The sequence below is a fragment of the Schistocerca gregaria genome, chromosome 7 (genome assembly GCF_023897955.1).
Source record: "Schistocerca gregaria isolate iqSchGreg1 chromosome 7, iqSchGreg1.2, whole genome shotgun sequence".
Classification (NCBI taxonomy): Eukaryota; Metazoa; Arthropoda; class Insecta; order Orthoptera; family Acrididae; genus Schistocerca; species Schistocerca gregaria.
This window is the reverse complement of record NC_064926.1, coordinates 479,440,504-479,465,843: the sequence shown is the minus strand read 5'-3', so window position 1 is coordinate 479,465,843 and position 25,340 is coordinate 479,440,504. Positions and strand designations below refer to the sequence as shown.

Sequence of the window (25,340 nt, the reverse complement as noted above, 5' to 3'; positions counted from 1 at the left end):
AAGTGGGCTGACGGGAGCAGCAATTTGCTATACCTGAGAATTGTGAGAGGTATGGCAAAGGTACGTGAAGAACTTGGCTACTTTTTTTCCGTTTGGTCGAAACGTTCCCGCGCACGGTATGCTTTACATGCGCCTTGTTCCCTCATTACCGCCAGCCTCGGCGCTGACACTGGGCCATTGTTTATCGGCGTCGAGCTGTGACATATTTACTATCTCCAATGCAAATATGTCATCTGGGTGTATGTTTTTACGTCCTGTCCACTTAGTCTTGTTTCTTAATGCATTAAAGTTCTGAAGAAAAATGGCGTGAGAGGAAAACAGATTGTCGCCGTAAGTAAGTACACTATTTATTAGCGCCCGTTGCGAAACGCCAGTGTGGTACCTTTTTGTTTTTAATTTGAGAAACTGCGTCGCGCATGTTGTGAAGCAAGTGTCGTGACAATAGCACTTAATCATCGCCGGAGTCAGAGTAGGCGCGGGACGTGAGAGAATCCCAGCGTCCCGTGTGCGGTGGACAGGCGGCTGCGTAATTGGATTGTAAATGCAGCGCGCGCTTCGACTCGCAGAATTAGCCCGTAAATAAAGCCGCTAGCCCAGGGGGAGCGGTACTGATGCGGCCTACAGACCGCTGCTTGCCGGCCTGTTGGCTTCCCTCGTGGCGCTTCGCAAGACGCCAATCCAGCTCCGTACCTTGCACTGGAGCGACGCCAGCAGAAATACGACACGCGTCTTGCCGTCAGCGGCCAGCTTCATTACGCCACAAACCTGTCCCGGGTCCGTCCATTTTCCGTGCAACAACTAAACACACAGTTGCAGTTCCTCGTGTCTTGTGCCACAGCAGCCGGTGCACAGAATTCTACAACTACTGAGTTGCTACGTGAGTCGTCGATGAACTCCATCCAAGAGCTTACTCGTGCAGGCACACGATCTGTTTTGTCAACATGTGACGTATGTAACTAAGTACACTACTTACCATTAAATTTGCTACACTACGAAGATGATGTGCTGCAGACACGAAATTTATCAGACAGGAAGAACATGCTGTGATATGAAAAAGATTAGCTTTTCAGAGCATTCACACAAGGTTGGCGCCGCTGGCGACACCTACAACGTTCTCACATGAGGAAAGTTTCCAACCGAATTATCATACACAAACAGCAGTTGACCGGCGTTGCCTGGTGAAACGTTGTTGTGATGCCTCGTGAAAGGAGGAGAAATGCGTACCATCACGTTTCCGACTTTGATAAAGGTCGAATTGTAGCCTATCGCTATTGCGGTTTATCGTATCGCGACATTGTCGAGATCCAATGACTGTTAGCAGAATATGGAATCGGTGGGTTCAGGAGGGTAATACGGAACGCCGAGCTAGATCCCAACGGCTCCGTATCAGGAGCAGTCGAGATGGCAGGTATCTTATCGGCATGACTGTAACGGATCGTGCAACCAAGTCTCGATCCCTCAGTCAACAGATAGGGACGTTTGCAAGACAACAACCATCTGCACGAACAGTTCGACGACGTATGCAGCAGCATGGACTATCAGCTCGGAGACCATGGCTGCGGTTACCCTTGACGCTGCATAAGAGACAGGAGCGCCTGCGATGGTGTACTCAACCACAAACGTGGGTGCACAAATGCAAAACGTCATTTCTTCGGATGTATCCAGGTTCTGTTTACAGCATCATGATGGTCGTATCCGTGTTTGGCGACATCGCGGTGAGCGCACATTGGAAGCGTGTATTCGTCATCGCCATACTGACGTATCACCCGGCGTGATGGTATGGGGTGCTATCGGTTACACGTCTCGGTCACCTCTTGTTCGCACTTTTAACAGTGGACGTTACATTTCAGATGTGTTACGACCCGTGGATCCACCCTTCATTCTATCCCTGCGAAACCCTACATTTCAGCTGGATAATGCACGACCGCATGTTGCAGGTCCTGTATGGGCCTTTCTGGATACAGAAAATGTTCGACTGCCGTCCTTGCCAGATCTCTCACCATTTGAAAACGTCTGGTCACTGGGGGCCGAGCAACTGGCTCGTCACAATACGGCAGTCACTACTCTTGATGAACTGTGGTATCGTATTGAAACTGCATGGGCAGCTGTACCTGTACACGCCATGCAAGTTCTGTTTGACTCAATGCCCAGGCATATCAAGGCCGTTATTACGGCTAGAGGTGGTTGTTCTGGGTACTGATTTCTCAGGATCTATGAACCCAAATTGCGTGAAACTGTAATCACATCTCAGTTCTAGTATAATATATTTGTCCAATGAATACCCGTTTTTCATCTGCATTTCTTCCTGATGTATCAATTTTAATAGGAAGTAGTGTAGTTATGCTCTGTCAGTTAACGATCTTGCGATGCTGTAGCTGTGCATACAACGAAGAATATACCCGACGATAGTGCTGAGCTGCTGCTTCTGCTGCAGGTGTTTGAGGACGACCCGTCGTCTCCGGAGGCACGAATAACTACGGGACAGCCAGTGGTTAGAATTTCAGCTTCGCCCGCCTGTCCACTAATACAGTGCTCTCAATACTCGCGGGTTAATAAAGTCGGTGCGCCTAGACGGGCGCGATCGTAGCTGCAAACTGCGTGTCGGGAGCGCGTGGCAAACACTTACGCACTCTTTCACGACTCAAGCTTCCCTGCTTCCTCTCTGCTAGCAGCGCGACGAAGATTCTGCATAAACAAAGATAAGCAACTGCTCAGCTAGTACAATTCGTAGTTGCTATCCGTACATTAAAATAAAAGTTCCCTTGGCTATTACGCAGCAATTTACAATGTTTATATTATAGTTACGATTAACTATATACATTCACAAATATATACACTATTATTATATCCATTACATATTAAATATAGTTTCTGTAATAAAGCTTACAGATTCAGAAAGGCGAAAATTTCTGGGTGGTGTAGAAGGTATTTTATCTGCATTTTCGGCGTTACAGTCTATGAGTTGGTTCAGAATAACAACCGTTTCTGTAGACGTGGAATGAACCATGAGTTGGGCCGCTTTATACAAGATGCTGAAATTGTACGATTAATGAAAAGTAGTTCATAGTCTGGCTTGCACATGTTCTTAGGACAGATACTGGAAGAAGGACTAGAAAGGTTTTTGAACGGAGGCCATCTGAAAGAAGGCACGGGGGAAGGTCACGAGAGCGGTGAATAGACGATGTGGAAGAAGATATAAAATGTCTCTCCCAGAGATCAGAGGACGCCGGAGAACTACTCTGGAGAGGGCAGATTGGAGGAAACTTGTCGAAGGGACTAAGAACCACTCAGTATCATAGTGGCTCGAGAAGAAGAGGATTTCATAACGATAATAAATATGTACAAGGGTTTATGTGGTGGACTTTTAGGTTTAGAGCGACCATTTCTCTCCTTTGCTCCTGACATACCCTTTATTCGAGTGTAGAAACAGGATGAGACGAGCCTTGCGACTACAGGCTACCGTCTTCGTCAGGTGGACAACTTGTGTTCGTGTCGTCCTTTTTCGAGCTGAGAAGAAAGCTTAGTAGTGTCATGCAGCTGATATAATCTAATAGATATTTTACATACTTTCTTAAGTGATCCCAAGGCTGTGGGGGGCTGTAGAACTTCATGCGGCTCTCCTGCATCACGTGACGCGTCGGCCACTACGAGGATTATTCCCGCCGCGAGCAGACGTTGTTTGGAATGTCGTACCGATGCTGCCCTTCCTGACCATTCGCGCCGGCCACCAACTGACCGTACTTACTGTGACAAATGAGCACTAGCTGCGCTTGATCTTATTGCGCGCACTGCTGCTTGGCTTACGTCAGCTTTAAATAAGTCCTCTTCCTGGTACTGTTGCAACATTTACATAAGCGGAGAATGAAAAGCATTACAATTTACTCGTGGCGACCAGACAGGAGCACTAGGCTTACTGCGAGAAAGCTGCATTATCATAAAACGCTCTTCGTACCTAATAGTGTAGCATTTCACATTCAGGGCGAGCGAGCGAGAGAGAAAGAAAGAGAGAGAGAGAGAGAGAGAGAGAGAGAGAGAGAGAGAGAGAGAGACAGAGAGACAGGGGGGGGGGGGGGGAGAATGATAACAAAAACCTGGCTTATAGATATGCGAGTCGCAAATCTTCGTGGTTTGTAGAGTGAGTGTGTGTGATGTTCGCACCTTGGCATGCATGTAAATTAATAAGAGGCGTTTTTTGTAAAGGAAACACCAAATAGTGAAACGACGTTAGGACGCACATGTAAATGCGAAATGGCTGTTCCAATCATCGCAACCCAGACCAAACTGGTCGTTAAATGCAAAACTTGGCTAACTAGTAGACATTAATCAACGCTTCGCCTCATTCAGACATAGTTGTGGAAGCGTTACACAGGTTGCCGCATTGGACAGGAGCAGAGCGTAAATCCCTGTTGTAGCACACAATTTTAGCCTTCCTGTAGTTTCCTAAAAACTCTTACGGAAATATCGGGATGGTACTTTTTGAATAAGGTACATTTCGTTCGTTATTTTCCTTCATTTGGGGCTTGTCCTATACCTGTAATGAACAAGCTGTTGAAGGGACATTAATTTTAATCTTACGTACCGTAGTTTCATTCATTTGCTTACGAAAACCTAACGGTCACCTTGGTCCATGTCATCGGGAGGCAGTTGTATGGACATTAACTTATACTGCCATCATTTCGAACTTGGGACAGGGAGAGACAGGGAGAGAGAGAGAGAGAGAGAGAGAGAGAGAGAGAGAGAGAGAGAGAGAGAGACAGGATCATACACCAAACAACTTACTTAATCCTGACTGATTTAGTTAGCACATTGGACTCGCATTCGGGAGGGCGACTGTTCAAACCCGCGTCCGGCCATCCTGATTGAGATTTTCCATGATCTCCCTAAATCGCTTCAGGCAAATGCGGGATGGTTCATTTAAAAAGGCACTCCCGATTTCCTTCCCATCCATTGCTAATCGTAGCTTGTGCTCCGTCTCTAATGACCTCGTTGTCGACGGAATGTTAAACACTGATCTCCTCCGGATTGATTCGTCCTCTGCTTTATCGCTGCTCCGCATTTTACAAAGAAATCTTTTCGTGGAGATTTCATTTCGCAAAGTCGTTGATTACGTCCTCACAGTTAATCCTATTTACGTTTCAATTCTAATTTGCACTATTGGTAATCTCATAAATCTTTCTCGCAAAGCAAGAGATAAGTTTTAATTCTATTTTAAACGGAAAACGACCTATCCACCGGAAAGGTAGCTACCATATTTGGCAGTTACATCCTAAGCGCAATCAATTGATACAATTCGAGCTTGTGCTCCGGCTCTAATGACCTCCTTGTCGACGGGACGTCAAATACAATGTTCCTTCCTTCGTTTGAGTGTTTGAAAGTTACACTCAATATTTCCAGCCCCCCACCCGCTCTCTCTCCAAGAAGAAATTCCAAGACTTTTTGAATGAGACCGATAGGAAGAGAAGGTATGTGGCATCTGTTCTTTTCTGATTGGTATCAGCTACCAACGGTGCTCAGCTCAGTGATACAGTAGCAGTTGCAACCGTGTCGAGGATTCAATCAAAGCTGTGGAAAGAAAAATATGTTAAAGAACGTTGTAGTGGAGTAGCTGTGAAAGAAACTATAAGTAAGTTTGTTGCTTTTCTACACGTCACGTGACGCGACGGCCGCGCTCGTAACGCATAAAATCAAAACTATAACACTCGTGACGTTAATGTCTATGGGGTACCGCTATGATATATATGACACCTGTTTCTCGAAACGTTACGCCAATAAATTTTGCCTCAAAAAACACTTTTCTTGAGCGTACCGCATTTTATGTTTTTACATCTTCAAATGCTTTCATTAGTTTATGAGTCGTAAACATTGTTTCTTTAAGACGTTTTGCAATAGCTGCAAAATTCTGCAACGCCTTTAGTAAATAAACCATGTTCACGGCGTGTAAATAAATGTAAACATCTGGAGATACCTGGGCAACTTGAAATGCCATCATGGAAAAATAAACGCCCATAAAAGCATTTGGTTGTAGTTGATTGTTATAAGCAGCTTTCTAACACGTCGACAAAGGAATAATAATTATTTACTAATGCTACTACGTGAAAAAATAGCAAAACAAAATATCGCAATGAAATAGGCAACTCTAGTGGAGAAGCAGTTGGAAATAAATTGGCGAGTTTTATCTAAATGCAGCTCATTCGAGTGCTTGTAGTTTTGTGTGTCAGTATAGACAAAAAATTTTAGCACGAAGTTTTTAAATCCTTGTCCTAAAATACTTATGATGCCTGATCTCGTTAGTGCGTGTTGTGTTCGTAACAAAAAATAGCCATAAATACAATGCGAACACCTCGCTCTCTCTTCCACGAATTTGTTTCGCGGACGGCATGCGTCCCCATGGCCGCCGGTTATTCATCCGCGATCTACAGCTACTGGCAATGTAAAACACACAGCACAAGGGAAAACTTGTCAGTTAAGCACAATCAGTGGAAGAGGAATGTAATGTACTAATAAAGATACGACAGCATCAGTGAGTATAGCTGCTTCGAATAAAGAGACGTCTGTGATAAAATCATGGCATAAAGATATGCACCTATACAGATGGCAGCAGTGTCGCGTACACAAGGTATAAAAGGGTAGTGCACAGCGGAGCTGTCATTTGTACTCAGGTGATTCATGTGAAAAGTCACAAGATTGGAATTAACAGAGCAAGGAATGGTTTCTTGGAGCTAGACGCCCGGGACATTCCATTATGGAAATCGTTAGGGAATTCAGTATTCCAAGACCTACAGTGTCAAGAGTGTGCCGAGAATACCAAATTTCAGGCATTACCTCTCACCACGGACAACACAGTGGCCGACGGCTTTCACTGAACGACTGAGTGCAGAGGCGTTTGCGTGGAGTTTTCTGTGCTAGTACACAAGCAACAATGAGTTAAACAACGGGAAAAATCAATGCGGGACGTACGACGAACGTGTCCGTTAGGACAGTGAAATGAAATTTGACTTTAATGGGCTATGGTATTACACGAGCGACATGAGTACCTTTGCTAACAGCACATCGCCCCCAGCCTCTTTCTTGCGCCAGTAACCACATTGGTTGGACCCTAGACGGTGAGAAACCGTGGTCTGGTCAGATGCGGTGTCTGTTGGGAAGAGCTGATGGTAAGGCTGGAGCGTGGCGCATACCCCATCAAGCCTCGACACAAGTTGTCAACGAGGCAACTAAACCGATCATTTACTGAAAATGGTTAAGCTCTGCCACTTTGAGGCCATTTGCGATGTTCACGATTGGTTGGAAGAACATTCTGGACAATTCAAGCGAATGGTTTGGCCGTCCATATCGAACATTTATGGGGGCTAACCGAGAGGTCAGTTCGTGCACAAAGTTCTGCACCGGCAACACTTTCGCCAGGGAAAAGGAGGTCCGACACGATATTAGGAGGTATCCCATAACATTTGTGTCTCAGTTTATCCGAGTCTGAGTAACAACGCATTCATAGTGTGCAAACATCTGTGAAGCAGGTGGTAGGGAGTACTTTCGGTTGTACCGTACACTTGGTTTCTTTTCGTTCTATTCACTTATGGGACGCTGCAAGAAGGGTTGCTTAAATGTCTGTTACACACTGTGTATGGTCTAATCTTGTATTGTCGGTTCCTACAGAGCCGATACATAGGAGACTTCTGGATTCGTTACTTAATACTGATTGTTGAAACTGTACAAGTAGGGTTGGGAGAGATGGTATGGTGTCTATAAGCGTCAATCAGTTCGAATTTTTAACATATCCATAACGCTCTCCGGTGGGTGAAATACGAGTTATGTCCTTTCGTCCTGCCCTTGTTTGCTTATGCCGATTATTCCAATCAGCCCTGTTTACTACGTTTCTCACAAGCTTGTGCAATATTCTAGGATATTTCTTTTTTGAAGGAATTTCCGCCACTTGACTGTTAGTTGTTCATTTATTTTACACAATCCTGATTTCTGCTTCATAGCTAGACATATTTCTGATTTTAACAGACAAGTTATATTACAGAATACGAGCCTTCATATTACGTTTCTTCGATATGTACTCATAACCTGTTGTATGACAACTGGCCTGTAAGACCAGTAATACTTTTTTCGACGATGACATGTCACAGACATGAGAAAAGTTACAAAGCGGAAAACGTGAATGTGTAAAATAAACGAACAATTAACAGACAAAAGGACGAAATTTCTTTCGAAAAATTCTGTACGATTGTGGTCCTCCACGAAGGGAAGATCATTCTGGGATGGGACGCGTAAGTGATTTGCTAGCCTCCTTCATAAGGTGCCTGCACTTTCCCAGTTATCCTCACAATGGATCGAAGTGTGCCACCTGCTTTGCCGACCGCGGAGAAACTGCGCCACGAGCGCCGGGAGACGGCTGGACCACGTGGACGGCGGAGCATCTGGGCACCGCGCCGGTGGGTGTGGCCGCTGGCTGCGGGGGTGGCTGCGGGGCGGGGGCGGGGTGAGCGCACGCGCCGTGGCGCTGCGGTCGCTCCGTCAGCGGCGGCGAGCGCAAACAAACACGGCATTCCAGGTACAGCTCCAGCCAGCGGAGGGCCGCCTCTTCCGGATCAACCTGCCTACAGCGGGCCGCTCACCAGTTCCGGGTGACTGGTTGGGCATCCCACTGAATGCGAGGCCATTCAGCCAAATTTACATACTACACTGTTTAACAAATGCTTGAAAAGTACAATATTTTTTTTATTTTCCGTGTCTACTGCAACGTGCTATACCGAGCAAGTAGAGGCGAAATCGCTCTGTCATTAACTTTAAAAACACTTCTGGTGTGCAGGGTTTACTCAACAAGTGGCACTGCAGCAAATGGGCTGGATCTAGCACCTCGCGTCACTTGCGTAGGACAGGGAGGAAGGAAGACTGGACTTGAACGTCCTGTTAACAGCGACGGAGCAGAGGCTCGGATTACGAAAGGACGGGGATTTCAACCGGATGCGAGTTCAGTGTGCTAACCACCGCGACACCTCGCTCTGACGCACAGAATACACGTTTCATCTGGGTGACGAGGAGGCCGCGTTTGCGCATTTTGGTTGGCCACACAGGGGAGGGGAGGTCATTGTCAGATGCTCTCTATGGCGGATGTCCAGGTCTCTAGTCGTACCCCATCTCTCCACGCAGGGCTTCTGAAGGGCGCCCGTGAGCTTCTGCGATCCCTGTATGTAGCTTTTACTTGAGGTCAGATATCTCCCAGCGGTCCAGCAGTGCTGTCAGAGATAATAGTGAATGTATTTGCCACATTTTAATGTTTCAGTTGGTAGATATGTAGGCCAAGTCTATATTTTTAATTTTAACAAACAGTGACTACGGATACACAAAGTTCATTATTACTCATACGCATTGCTTGCAAAGCAACCCAGTTTCTTTCGGCATACTAGAGAGATCTGCATGATCCACACAACCACAGTCATGTAAACATAATTTAATTTGATCATATCACGTTACTTGCACCCAGCTCATCAAAAAATGGCTCTGAGCAATGTGGGACTTAACATCGGAGGTCATCAGCCCCTTAGAACTACTTAAACCTAACTAACCTAAGGATATCACACATAAATGCCCGAGGCAGGATTCGAACCTGCGACCGTAGTGGTCGCGCGGTTCCAGACTGAAGCGCCTAGAACCGCTCGGCCACAACGGCCGTCACCCAGCTGTAAGGAACAACTCGTGTAAAAAGTTTCGCGTGTATGTGGACACGTTCTGTTAATGGTGTATGCACCATTGACAGTACTGTCATACTGCTGAATGTGTGTGCAACATTTTAATATTTCGATTTGAACATATATTCCATCTATTTTTAAAGTTGGCGAGTAGCGGCTATTCGTAAGACAACATTCAGAACGGGCGCTGAAGACCTCACTGTTAAGCACCCAAAATTACACTCAGCTATCCATCCAGATCAGCCGCTTGCTAGCCTACAAAGAAAACACAGTTGTCCAAATGATCACCTGTTCCACTCATTTTTCTCGCTATCGCGGTACATGCTCAGGTGTAACGAATGATACTCTTCTATGATACGCTTCTTAAGCATTTCCGAGAAATCTGTGTTCAGCAGGAGCGTTACTTTTTCTGCCCTGGGGGACAGACAGCAACTCTAACCGTACTGCGTTCGAGTTTAGTCATTTTCTCATATTTCCTAATCTTCCAAGAAACACTTGTATAGTTACAACAAAATTTTCTTCAAAAATAGACTTTCAGGGTTAAGGGAAGCAATCACTAGCACTATGGACCGATAAAAACATTTAGTGCTTGTCGATGAGTCTACTTTATTCTGTTATCTACTGTCGGAGTGTTTGCGTGGGGCGAGCACCAGGAGACGAGCACGAAGGCAACGAGAATACCCCTAGACCTATCAGTGAAAGACTGTTTTCAATATACACAAGCACATACACATTGAATTTCTGTCTGTAAGTGAACGCTAATTTCAGGAATTACTGCAGGATTTGGGTCTGTTTACGCTAATAGACTGAGTCAAGAGAAAGGTTTGTGTACATAATCTGTAAATATCTCGTGCAAACTGGGTACGATTTGGTAGCCCCTTCATGTACTAAATTTTCTTCTTCTCCTTCCTTTTCTTCACCTCTTCAGCTCTTTTTCCGATACCTCCAGTACCATATGCTCCACTGGTGATTTTCTATCCTGACTGGTATGTACATCCTTCTCCAGTCCTTCGTTCCGACCAGTCCTTCCTGAATTGTGCAGCCCACTTGGCTCCTGCCTCCCCTCTTGACCTGCCCGTTGTTTCCCTCATCCTTTTTGTCATTTTATGTATATTCAAGTCAGATCACACGTCGAGGTTGCGTCAACCAAATGATTTTTTCCTAAGTCAAAGTTTGGACATTTGCGCCTGTTGTCGTGGGTGCACCAACTAACAGAGTACTCCATTTTGTTGTCGTCAGGTATATTTAAGTTCCGAAGTGACTACGGATAAACAAAACTGGCGTCCAGAACACTTGGAAAGATAATACCCACGAAGGGCGTTCAATAAGAAATCCAACAAATCTTTTTTCTGGAAGCAAGTTGGTTTTATTCAGGATCCCAATACACCATATTTTGGCTACAAAACACTATTTTTCTACATAAGCTACGTTCAATGCGACGACGTTACGCCATCTCACTGGGGCAGCCTGTAATCCCGCGTGGTACAACTGTACGCGTTGACGTCGGAGCCAATGTCTTGCTGCATGGGTAACCTCCCCCGCATCCACATACTGCTTCCCGCGAAGTGCACCGTTCATTGGGTCAAACAGATGGAAGTTGGAAAATGCGAAATCCGGGATATAGGAGGGATTTTGAAGAACGGTCGAATGAAGGTTTTTGAGCACCTCTCGGGTGCGCAGACTTTTATGAGGCCTTGCGTTGTCGTGGGGAAAGAGAAGTTCGTTTGGATTTTTCTGGCATCGAACACGCTGCAGCCGTTTCTTCAATTACCTCGGGTCAGCACAATACACTTCAGAGTTGACCTGACCGAGAGTGTGGCTTCCAACTTTTTTTTCGGAGGAGAAGTGATGTGGCGCCACAACATGGATCGCTGCTTTGTTTCCGGTTCGAAGTGTGAACTCATGTTTCATCACATGTGACGATGTTCGACAAAAAATTACGCGTAACGCGCAAGCAATTCCGCATAGACGGTTCTTTGTTGCTGTTTATGATCTTCTGTTAGCCGGCGAGAAACCAAGCGGGCACACATCTTTAAAAAGAGTACTCCGACCGATGGACGAGTGTTTTAGCACTTCTCACGAAGACGTTCAGTGTGCAGCGAGGTGTTTCATTGCGATCCGTCCATCACCTCGAATGAGAGTGCACGCACGTTCCAACACTGCAGGCACCACAGCTGTGTGCAGCCGGCCGGTAAGAGGGAGATCGGACAGGTTTGCGCAACCTTTTAGCGATGGCGACAGACGCCTCGCCCACCGACTCAGCATGCTTTTGTTCACACAACCTAACTGTATGCCAGAGGTTATCAATCGCAGTGGTTGCAAGTGGTGTTGTGCAATCAAAAAAATGGTTCAAATGGCTCTGAGCACTATGGGACTTAACAGCTGTGGTCATCAGTCCCCAAGAACTTAGAACTACTTAAACCTAACTAACCTAAGGACATCACACACATCCATGCCCGAGGCAGAATTCGAACCTGCGACCGTAGCAGTTGTGCAATCCTCTCGGGAATTCGTTACCAAACGTTTTCAGTAGGTGAGAGATCTGGAGAACTACCTGACTGGGACAACAGTTTAACAGCCTCTGCACTGATTTAGGTCGAGATCTGGAACTGCATTATCTTGTTGACAGATAACTGGGGCCAGTCTCCTTAGACATTCTGCAGGCGTCTGTAAATACCTGCGATGCCAAAGGAAAAACAATGACAGCTCTCTGCTTAGAACGAACCTCTGTTGAAGGCACCTCCGCTAAAGAGGTCAATTTGAAGACGACGTTTAGCGCCGCCATCTGTGGGAAGTTCATGAAACTATGGGACTGAAGGTGGAATATGCCACGACGTTCCACATTACATTCGGCGTTTTTCCATCCGATATGAGCAGAGAAAAAAATGTGTTGCATTACTTATTGAACTCACCTTGTAAAACAAATGGTCAGTTTGCTGGAGCTAAGTCTCAAAAAAGGACGCGGAAATTACGGATCTAGTTGCAAACTGTTATATTTTCTTATCACATGACTGAGAAAATAGCCCTGAATATGAAAAACACCACACGAATTACCACTGTTTATTTGTAGTCCTTAAATCACTGGACGCAGAATGCCTGTACGTGGTCGCTGGAAAAGGTTGAGTGCCTGGCACGGCAGACACCACAAATTGCTCCGAACGCTACCTGGGATCACGAATTCGAAAGAGGCGAGCGAGTTCCGTTTCCAGGAAAAGATATTATTTATTCTGGCAACACAGCGCCTCCGCAGCGGCAGTATAAACAAGTGTTTGACATTTACAGTGCGCACATATAGCGAGCCGGCGAAAGCGTTCGGCGAGCGGGATGTTTATTCATGGGCGGCGGGCCCGGCGCCTTGTCGGATTGGGCCTCATTAGCCATGTGAGGGCGCGCGTCGCGCAGCAGAACGCGAGAACGCGGCCGGGCGCCAGGAATGTAGCTGCACGGGCTGCGAGCTGGCGACCCTGGCAGGAGCGCGCGTCTACACAGGCCGTCTGTAATGGATCACGGCACTGCACCGTATTTATTTTGACGTAATGACATATTTGTGTTATATGCAAGTGGTGTTTTACTGTCGGCACGCCATATCTCCCGTGTTTCTCGATTAAAATTAGCGATTTTCAAGATTTTGTTCATCACTAATGACGAAAAATACACAATTAGCTTAAAGTTATTGTTTTCATTAAAATAACTTCATGTTGAAGACTTTTTTTAAAGCTAATGTGAAAGGTGACAATTTGTTTAACCGACATGCACAACAGCCATTGCAGTTGTTTAGCTTCTTTACGCAAGTGTAATCTATTACATTTGTTCGGTCGTGCATGTCGATATAAATAATACAAGAGACACAATCTGTTGATAATCTAATTTTACTATTATGCACAACAGCTTCTGTAGTTGTTTACTTTTTTTACATAAGTGTCGTGTACTGCGCAAATAAACAATTACATCAACATCCATTATCACTAGCAAGTACTGTTTACTCTTGTATCTTCATTTATATCTTAATTTATTCAATTTTTAATAAGTCATTGATGTACAGCATTTGCAACGTTACGTCACACTTCTAACCACAGTACCATTAATCTACATACTTATTTTTATATATTAATTCCTATTTACTTTATAGCCTTTGCAACGTCAAGTTCCACCCTCCCTAACCTCAATACCATTAATCTCCATCAAAATTCCTAAACAGTTTTACTATAATACGATCGTTTTATTTCCACCATATTCAGTGCCACGGAAATCAATGAACAAAGTGTTGTGCAATCCAATTCGAATGTTACTCTATGTCCAAGAAACGATGATTGTATAACAGTTAATGAATATGTCATTTCCAGTTTGTTACTTTGAGAGGCACTGGTTTACCTAATTTCTGGTTCTGTCGAACTTTGAGGAATAAACAGCGTTCAGTTGTATCCTCAAGAATTGTTGAACTCTATATTTTTCCGGTATACCACCTCAACAACTGCTGTTAAAGAAAAATGCTATTAATTTGTTAATCTGAAATCGTAACGATAATCTGGCATTAATTAATGTTGTAAGATTTGTGGTTACTCACTGAGACGAGTTAATTACCACAGCTGAATTCATTGACTCTGATGAAACTGTGCTATTGCCCCGTATTGCTTTATACCTTCTGATCCAACCATGCTCTTGCAAATGATAAGACAACTGCTATAAATAATAATAGACTTCACTATGACCATTAAGGTCATAAGGTCAAACCTCAGCCCACAGGTGGCACTGGATGTGGAGGTGCATGTGGTCAGCACACCGCTCTCCCACCGTAAGTCATTTTACGAGACCGGAGCAGCTACTTCTCAGTCAAGTAGCTCCTCAAATTGCCTCACAAGGGCTGACTGCACCCCGCTTGCCAACAGCGCTCGGGATACCGGATGGTCACCCATCCAGATGTTAGACTGGCCAACATGATATGACGGGAACCGGTGTTAGCACTGCGTCAAGGCCGTTGGCTCTCTGACATCGAAAGGCAAAGACATTCCCAGAACGCCCCAGTTATCTTTCAACAAGGTAACGCAATTCTAGATCTCGACCTAAATCAGTACAGAGGGTGTTAAACTGTTGTCCTGGTCAGGAAGTTCTCCAGATATCTCACCTACTGAAAATATTTGGTAACTAATTCCTAAGTGGATTGCACAGCACCACTTGCAACCACTACGATTGATAACCTCTGGCATACAGTTAAGCTGTATGGAATGACATACCTTTATCTATTGCCCAGGCAAAGTTCGCTATGATATCCAGCAGAGATGTGCCACAGTTGGAGCCAGATGTAACACCTCCGTGAACTAAATTTCGTTTCCTGCGTACCACATATTGTAGCTAGAGACAATTACATGATAATAAATGAACAATAATTAAGGTAATTACTGGAGAAGACGAATTCTCCTTTTCCCGCAGGCGGTGAGATCTGTCATCCACCTACTTGTCGGCTGCTGTCCCGACAATGGCTGGCATCGACCTTCTTTTCTTCTAGCAGGGGTTCAGATGATCGTTAACTGAAATAATGAACGTGACAAAAGTGGAAGCTACAGACCAGAGAAGACGCGTCTGTTCTGACAAAATCGTGATATATTGTACTTCTAGAATCACACTAAAGGAAGATGATGTAGCCTCATTTATGATGGTACCTTTATAAAAAAGCAATTCTGTCTCTTCTTGCCGCAGATCAAGAACATACACAGAAAACTTTCAGTCGATAGTAAAGCACTGAATTAGCTCATGTACTATACGAGAACGTGAGGCGAGAACCCGTGGAGTACGTTGATTACTGGCAAGAAAAGTAACGGAAGCAGGGGCAGAGAACTTCATACAATTATTCAGTAATCATCTTAAACAGCGTCCAGTCTGTGGCGTGCCAATAGATAAACAGTGCAACCGCGAACGCCGCTGATGTAAGTGCTGACAGAACTTGCTCTCTGTCACCTTGTGAATGGAACATCCACGGCGGAAAACGACGTACTAAACTTGACCACCGATGCCAAGATGGTGGCTGGCTCCGAATCGTCATTCGTTCGAGGCAGTCCACTAGTAACAACTGCCTTTCCTTGCCGTCTCTCGTAAGTTTCGTTGACCGAGGAGCCCTCAGCAACGTATGCTTCCGCCAACGAGACGAGGGCCGTACAACCAAACTAACCATCGTGGCTGCTACCGTTAGCATCATCAGAGGTCGGTACTCTTACTGTGGCGGGAATTTCGCGGAAACTGCGGAACCTCGTGTGTCTTCCGGCGGGGAGTAGGCGTGGCCTGAATTTTTAGCTAACGACTGGCTAGCCTCTGCCTATCTTTGCCGTCTTGTTCTATCGTAGAATTAAACGAATTTTGTCCCTGAGAATTCGTTCTCCCCGAGTAGTCCTTATCCCGGTAGTTAGGCAAGCCGACAGTTGTCTCAAGTCGTCGGGGGAAATTAATTTGAAATAGTGAAGTTGTAATTAAAGATTAATTACAACGATCATTGAGGTAATTATTTTATCAGCTCGAGCGCCGTATCACATGAAAGGTAATTTAACGAACAACCCGAATCTGAAGTCTAAATTACTGATTTAATTTACTCTGTACACTCTCCCTTTGTTACTGAGCTGGATCATGGCGGCTGTATAGACTAGACACAGGCCTTGTGGACTGACCACGAAAAGTATGCATACTACAATACCACCTACAAAATTAATCGTATATTGTTCCTACTATTGTATATTTGCACAATAAGTTATTTTAGCTCCTTACTGATGTTGCAGTTTTAATGACCTGTAGTGTAATGTCGAATCACGTCGCTCTTGTGTACAATAAATTGTAATCTTTGACACATAAACTGTCTTAAGTCAATACTTTACTATAATTTGTGGCTTCATATCAGTGCAAGTAAATTTCTGTGTTATTTAAACTAGTATGCGATTTTCACTCTGCAGTGGAGTGTGCGCTGGTATGAAACTTCGTGGCAGATTAAAACTGTGTGCCGCACCGAGACTCGGACTCGGGACCTTTGCCTCTCGCGAACAAGTGCTCCACCACCTGAGCCACCCGAGCACGACACACGCCACGTCCTCACAGCATACTTCCGCCAGTACCTCGTCTCCTACTTTCCAAACTTCACAGAAGCTCTCCTGTGGCTAAGCCATATCTCGGCCCGTTGTGGCCGAACGGTTGTAGGCGCTTCAGTCTGGATCCGTGCGACCGCTACGGTGGCAGGTTCGAATCCTGATTCGGCCTGGATGTGTGTGATGTCCTTAGGTTAGTTAGGGTTTTAGTAGTTCTAAGTTCTAGGAGACTGATGACCTTAGATGTTAAGTAGTATAGTGCTCAGAGCCATTTGAACCACCTGCGCAGTATCCTTTCTTCCAGGAGTGTTAGTTCTGCAAGGTTCGCAGGAGAGCTTCTGTAAAGTTTGGAAGGTAGGAGGCTAGGTACTGGCAGAAGTAAATCTGTGAGGACGGGGCGTGTGTCGTGCTTGGGTGGCTCAGATGGTAGGGCACATGCCTGCGAAAGGCGAAGGTCCCGAGTTCGAGTCTCGATCCGGCACGCAGTTTTTATCTGCCAGGAAGTTTCTTATTTACACTACTTTACATTTGGCGGCGTTAGCATGTAATTAAAAGTTTAGATACTTACAATCGGATTCAATGCCAGGTCAAAGCGGCGCCTTTTGGAAATAAGTCCGTCCCACCTGGCACGCTAATCATGTGACTGGATATGACTTCCCAGCAGCTGATCTGTTGCTTCGTGCTTCAGACGAATTCAGCCTTCCCGCCCGACAGCCGTAAAGCAGACCTCGTGTCTGAGAAAGGTATGGTATGTAAAGCACTCAGAACTGCCGGTCGGACGCACGAGCCCTTGAAGCACACGTCGGCTTTGATGGACACACAGCCCGCCTTGCATTGAGCCAAGAACGCCTTCCTAGAGCACAAGCGGGATGCCGATGCCGGGACGCCGTACACAAGCAACGCTAAGAAAAGACTGGCAGCGTCCGAGACTGAACGCTCTAGTACAATGTCACGAGTAATTTTAGCTCCGTTGCGTGCTTCCGATTATTTTCGGGTTGCTTTGTCTTAATATAGCCTGTTATGATCCACCGATCCAGCAATTTCGCATCTCTGACAAGCAAACAGTTCTTTTCCTGCACGGCGACGTAGGCAGCAGACGCTCAATCTCCCCGCTTCTCATTCCACCCCCATCTCCCAGTCCCAAAGCGTGCGTTCGACAAATGAGCCCACATGGTGCCACACCACATTCTTCTGCATCTCCGCACACTTAATTTTGCGTTTCTAGGCCGTTCCGCTCGGCACAATAATTTCATAGTAGTCAGAGGACAAAAGAATGGTTCAAATGGCTCTGAGCACTATGGAACTTAACATCTGAGGTCATCAGTCCCCTAGAATTAGAACAACTTAAACCTAACTAACCTAAGGATGCTCATATTTCTTCCCCCCCCCCCCCCCCCCTCCACCCTCTGCCGACCGCGGTGGCTGAGAGGTCCTAGCCGCTTCAGACCGGAAGAGTGATTTCAGGTGTGCCGCAGGGGAGTGTCATAGGACCGTTGCTATTCACAATATACATAAATGACCTGGTGGATGACATCGGAAGTTCACTGAGGCTTTTTGCAGATGATGCTGTGGTGTATCGAAAGGTTGCAACAATGGAAAATTGTACTGAAATGCAGGAGGATCTGCAGCGAATTGACGCATGGTGCACGGAATGGCAATTGAATCTCAATGTAGCGAAGTGTAATGTGATGCGAATACATAGAAAGATAGGTCCCTTATCATTTAGCTACAAAATAGCAGGTCAGCAACTGGAAGCAGTTAATTCCATAAATTATCTGGGAGTACGCATTAGGAGTGATTTAAAATGGAATGATCATATAAAGTTGATCGTCGGTAAAGCAGATGCCAGACTGAGATTCATTGGAAGAATCCTAAGGAAATGCAATCCGACAACAAAGGAAGTAGGTTACAGTACGCTTGTTCGCCCAATGCTTGAATACTGCTCAGCAGTGTGGGATCCGCACCAGGTAGGGTTGATAGAAGAGATAGAGAAGATCCAACGGAGAGCAGCGCGCTTCGTTACAGGATCATTTAGTAATTGCGAAAGCGTTACGGAGATGATAGATAAACTCCAGTGGAAGACTCTGCAGGAGAGACGCTCAGTAGCTCGGTACGGGCTTTTGTTAAAGTTTCGAGAACATACCTTCACCGAAGAGTCAAGCAGTATATTGCTCCCTCCTACGTATATCTCGCGAAGAGACCATGAGGATAAAATCAGAGAGATTAGAGCCCACACAGAAGCATACCGACAATCCTTCTTTCCACGTACAATACGAGACTGGAATAGAAGGGAGAACCGATAGAGGTACTCAGGGTACCCTCCGCCACACACCGTCAGGTGGCTTGCGGAGTACGGATGTAGATGTAGATGTAGAATAGCGCGACCGCTACGGTCGCAGGTTCGAATCTTGCCTTGGGCATGGATGTGTGTGATGTCCTTAGGTTAGTTAGGTTTAAGTAGTTCTAAGTTCCAGGGGACTGCTGACCTCAGAAGTTAAGTCCGATAGTGCTCAGAGCCACTTGAACCATTTTTACTAACTAATGAAATTTGTTCTCAACAACATGGACCAGTTTGAAAAAAACAGTGACATTCATGATTACAATACCATGATTCTTTGGCACAGAAAGGGGTAAAATATGCTGCTATAAAAATTTTCGTCAAATTACCATATGAAATAAAATGTCTGACAGACAGCAGTAATAGCTTGAAAAATAAATTGTAAACATTCACCTTCTGTACCATAGATGAATTCTTGAATAGGAATAAATAAATCTATAATTATAGTATATGCATTTTTTGCCATTTAAGGTAATGGGGTAAATAATAGAAATATTAATCCTTAACTGTGTATTGTAATATATATCCTGGTTCATATGTGCATTTATAGTGCACTTGACACGTTCCACATCATAACGGCTACCATCCTGTGCGACTGATCAATGGAACATGCAACTAACTAACTAACTAACTAAAAAAGAGCGACGTGAAGCGATCGAGAGGCATACTAAAGACACATCCCTGCAAAGGTCCATCGGATTTTCACAGTGGTTTCCGTTTCACGCCTAATCGGACCTTACTTTCCGAATGTGCCTCGTATGTATTTCTGGTGAGTGTCTGAGTAATTAGATCGGAAGAATTAATTTCTCTACGGTGCTCCTGAGTGCTGCGACTTGGCACACCCCTCCAACCGAGCAAATCGCTGCGACATGCGAGAGAGAGTCTTATGAAGCACGCAAGTGTTACCCGCAGATAGAGCCCTCAGCGGTACTGTGTTATTAGCCCCCTTTGGAAACGGCCTGGTATGTTAGCACTCTGTGAGTGGGCAGCGCCTTTTACGTAGCAAGTTGCGAGAAATTCCCGCAGCTAGGAAAACGTAGCTTTAGATGCAGCCAGGTGCCCGCAGGTGTACGCGGTGGACAGCGGCCGGCCGGCCAGGCGGTGTCCCGTATCGCCGGATTAATAGCCGCGGAGCTCTGGAGGAGCGGCGGACGCCTCGTAATGGAGTCATTACGCCGTGTCCCCACTTTCCCCTCGGCTATCTTAATGAGCGCCACTTTACATGGAACACGCGGCTCCCAGCGCAGATAATGAGCCGTAATTTAAGCCGCGGCTCGGCAGGTGGACACTCCGCCTTCCTGTTCGCACGTACTTTCCCCGCTAACTGGGCTACACGCCTGTCCAGGCGGACAGGAGATGTCCGACAGGCGAGTATGTCACCGTACAGAGCTGTCGCTGTCGCTAACAGCGCACTACGCACGACTTGGTTTGCCTGGGGAAAGGTAGGCTGCCATATGAGGCACCTATCATCACGCCATAATAAGAGACCAGTGCTGAAATGTGCCGCGAAAGACACTGCGCCACTCACGACCATACTACCTGTGTCGCAGGCAGCTCTACAAATACTACAGCACCTCTTTGATCAACGTCACAATATGTCCTTCAGTTGAAGGTACTGCAGCAGGTATACAACATCGAAATAACTTTTTTGAGTGCGACAGGAAGGAAAAGTAAAAGCCAACTTGTAAGTCATCCCTAAGAAATCAGAGGAACAGTGAACAGAGGATCTGCAGAGCTTCTAGGGGGTGGTGTTATAGTGAGCTACATTCTTACGTCCCAGAAACACAATGGTGTTCCAAACAAATTACCGAGCGCCGTGGCGTAGCCTATAGCACAGTGGACTCGCAATCGGGAGGACGAAGTTTCAAATCCCGGTTCGGCATTCAGACATACGGGGACATTTTCTTTCTTTCTCTAATCGGTCGCAAAATTAAAACCACACTGAAAATTCAGTGAATATTTCCACAGAAGTGTTGCACAGTGTCCGTGGTATGCTCATCTGTCACGTCATGTCGCACTCTTCAGCTCTGAGTGCACAGTGAGACAGTGATCACGTAAACATACCTAAAAATAGTGTCTACCACACAGAGAAAAAAAAAGTTTCCCCTGATTTTATGCACCCCACGTTACATAACTGCCACGTGTTTCCTTCTTCATGACAATACTCGGCCGCATACTGCAGGGGCAACGAAGAAGCTTCTGCAGCGTTTTCGATGGAAATTGCTTTATCATTCACCATACAGCCCGGACTTGGCTCTCTCTGATGTTCATCTCTTCGCTCATATGAATAGCTCGCTATGAGGACAACATTTGGGCGCAGACAAAGAGCCGCTGACCAAGGCAGGGAAATTGTACGTGGGTTTCTTTTACGGTTAGGTTATTGGAAAGTAGGTATAAGCTACAACAAATGTTCAGGCCGGAGTGAAGACTACGTTGAGGAGGAGTTTTAGGTGTAGCTCAATGTTGAAAATAAAAAAAAATTCTTATTATCACTGTGGTTTCCACAGTGGCAATCGATCGGGGGCTGAAAAAAATAGTTCTTGTAGGTTTTCCACGATTTTCCCAAATCGTTTAACACAAATACTAGAATGGTTCCTTCTAAAGGGCAATGCCATTTTCTCCCTAATTCTAGCTTGTGCTTCGTCTGCAATGACCTCACTGTCGACGCGACGTTAAAGACTAATATTCCTTTCTATTTTTTTCAAACAATCTCGCTCAGTATTTTCTTTTTTGTGAGGGGCGCTCGAAAAAACATCTGCACTAAAACGCAAGAAGGAATGGCCTGTGGCTGTGGAGAGGAAGCAGACCCTAACATAGTGATATTCAGCTGTCATCGACGGAAAGAAGCGACATACGCCCTCCGCCTGCAGTTGACGAGCAGGGAAGGTAGCGGACCATTCAGTGTGGAAACATTGGTGGCAACAACTGTAATCAAATTTTTTAGATTACTTCCAGCTTCCATGCGACGGTGGAAATGGAACTCTAACGGTGCCTAATTCTCCAATAGAAAACAACTATGACCCTCTAAGCACTTTAATATTTTCTTGTTGAAGTATGGCCGCTCGGTTAGAGGCGCCATGTCACTGATTGACAGGCCGCGCCCGCTGAAGGTTAGAGTCCTCCCTCGTGCATGGGTGTGTGAGCTGTTGTTAGCATAAGTTCGTTTAAGTTGTGTGTAAATCTAGGTACCGATGACCTCAGCAATTTGGTCCCTTAGCAATTCACACACATTTGAACATTTTGTTGCGGTATGCGATCTTTTTGTGCCTGGTGTGTGTTACCATATTTATACACAATCTCATGTATTCAGCCAGTGTAAGTGATGGTGAACTCACCATGCAGATTTGTGAATGGAATCATGCGTGTAGTGCTTTGGGGTAGGATCGATTTTACTTATACGTCTGATGATCTCTCTCGGTTGAGAACAGCACGCTTTGTTATATTTGCTAGAAATTCTTCACTGCATACACAAAGCTGACATATTCCATAGCTCATATTTTGTTAATTATGCAGCAGGGCGCAGCTGTATAGAACGCTTTTCGAAAGTCAAGAAACATGGCTTTGTGACGACGCCGCTGTTTGGTGTTCCTCCAACAGAAAGTGTTCACTCACCTTGTAATGAATTTCCTTCTTCTGCAGTTCTGCCCGTACGCTTTCTCAGTTAAAAGAAAGATAATGTTTCTCCACTGGTACAGCTGTAGTAGAAGCATTAGACGGATCCAAAGGGTGCAACAAGTCTTTTTAGTATCAGGTTAACCGAGGGATTGACTGAACGGTAGCTTCTGAGTCAAAACTTTGATACATTTCCACTTGTTTGATACAAAAAACACTGCCAAGCTCGTGCTAATTTTAAGTTCTAATTTCAACACTCACTCGCATTCGTAGACAGTCGTAATAACCAGCTTATGATATCAAACCAAACCTGATACCAGAAAGGATTACAAAACGGATTATCTGTGGCAGAATTCTCTCTCAAATATCATACGATTTGACTAATACCAATGTTCAGTTTGCCTTCACTGCAACATGCCACACAGATTTTGGCAATTCAAAGAAGACAGTTTCCATATTAAAATCGGAATATCATGTGTTCGTTTTTTTCACACTTTCGCATCCACTTTGCAGCAATCAAAGGCTAAGTTTTTTTAGTCTTTATCCTGAAAAATTATCGCGTCTATTAGAAGTCTTTATATCCCATTCATAACTTGGTGATGACTGAGCTCCAAAATGAACTTTAGACTTCACGAAGCATTTCTTTAGCCCGAAAAATACTTTCGAACGTACTGTCCTCTGATTGGCTGATATACAATTAGATCGTAACGAGCCCAATATTAGTATTAAACCACGCAATTCTGAGGCTTTTGATCAAGCACAACTTAATAGCTTTTATGAACAATTTATCAAAAGCAAAAAGTTTATAAAATTCTCAAATATCGAAATAACTCTCTCCTCAAATAAAAAGTTATCGTAAAAAGTATCTTTTTTTCTCAGGCCCATAAACTCGTTAGCTGCACTGTTCAATTTCCACTGAGTATGATTCATCCTCTCAGATACGATTCTCACGCTAAAGTAGAGGGTGACAATTATTGGCCTATATGAAAAAAAACGTAAATTAGTTAAAACTACGGCGTGCACCCACTTTATTCAATATGTGAACGTCACAATAAGATGTCGCATGTGTTCAGATTCAGAGGATATTGCGGCCAATCGAAGCCCATGCCAGTCGCCCCTGGTACCCCAGAGCCAAAAAGCGGTCCCCAAAGTGCTCCTCTGGGACATCAAACACTCTCCTACTTCTTTGGAGTCGAGCTACGTCTTGCATGAACCACATCTTCTCAAAATCAGAGTCACTTTGGATAATGGGGATGAAATCATCTTCCAAAACATTCACGTACCGTTCGGTAGTCACCGTGCCATCAAGAAATGTCGCACCGATTATTCCGTGATTGGACGTTGCGTACCAAACATCACATGTTGAGGGTGAAGACACTTCTCGATCTCGAAATGTGGATTCTCAGTCCTGCAAGTGTACCAGTTTTGCTTACTGACGAACCCATACAAATGAAAGTGGGCTTCGTCGCTAAACCGAGCCATACTGCGCGTGTTTATTCCCACCATATTCCGCGACCATCGTGCAGTTTGAACGTCCTAGCCCAAAACGTTCAGAAGTTATGACGATTTTATTTCATATAGTTCAATAACTGTCACCCTGTATATTCAGTTAATAAATATAAAAATATTAATTTCATTTAATATGCCGTTTTCACACCATCATTCACACTAATAAATTAGAAAATTAGCAATAATTAATGAAAGTCGCAATGAATACTGCTTTGTTTCCCAAATAGGAAGTTTTAACTTCTTGATAATTTCGTAGTCCGTAAGACGCTGTCACATTGCGGGCACAACGGAAACTACACTACTCACCATTAAAATTGCTACACGACGAAGATGCCGTGCTACAGATGCGAAATTTAACCGACAGGAAGAAGATGCTGCGATATGTAAATGATTAGCTTTTCAGACCATTCACAGAAGGTTGGCGACGGTGGCGACACCTACAACGTGCTGACATGAGGAAAGTTTCCAACCGATTTCTCATACACAAAAAGCAGTTGACCGGCGTTGCCAGGTGAAACTTTGTTGTGATGCATCGTGTAAGGAGGAGAAATGTGTACCATCACATTTCCGACTTTGATAAAGGTCGGATTGTAGCCTATCGCGATTGCGGTTTATCGTATCGCGACATTGCTGCTCGCGTTGGTCGAGATCCAATGACTGTTAGCAGAATATGGAATCGGTGGGTTCAGGAGGGTACAACGGAATGCCGTGCTGGAGATCCCAACAGCCTCGTACCACTTAGCAGTCTAGATGACATGCATCTTATCCGCATGGCTGTAACGGATCGTGCAGCCACGTCTCGATCCCTGAGTCAACAGATGGGGACGTTTGCAAGACAACAACCATCTGCACAAACAGTTCGACAACGTCTGCAGCAGCATGGACTATCGGCTCGGAGACCATGACTGTGGTTACCCTTGACGCTGCATCACAGACAGGAGCGCCTGCGATGATGTACTCAACGACGACCCTGGGCGCACGAATGGCAAAACGTCACTTTTTCGAATGAATCCAGGTTGTGTTTACAGCATCATGATGGTCGCATCCGTTTTGGCGACATCGCGGAGAACGCACATTGGAAGCGTGTATACGTCATCGCTATACTGGCGTACTCGTACCACCAGGCGT

The 25,340-nt window shown here is 45.2% G+C and overlaps 1 protein-coding gene across 1 annotated transcript in view; it reads right to left on the bottom strand.

Annotated features, from left to right (window-relative positions):
- The window catches only part of LOC126282257 (uncharacterized), a 1,335,550-nt gene that overhangs the window by 439,670 nt on the left and 870,540 nt on the right, over positions 1–25,340 (bottom strand). The window lies entirely within an intron of this gene.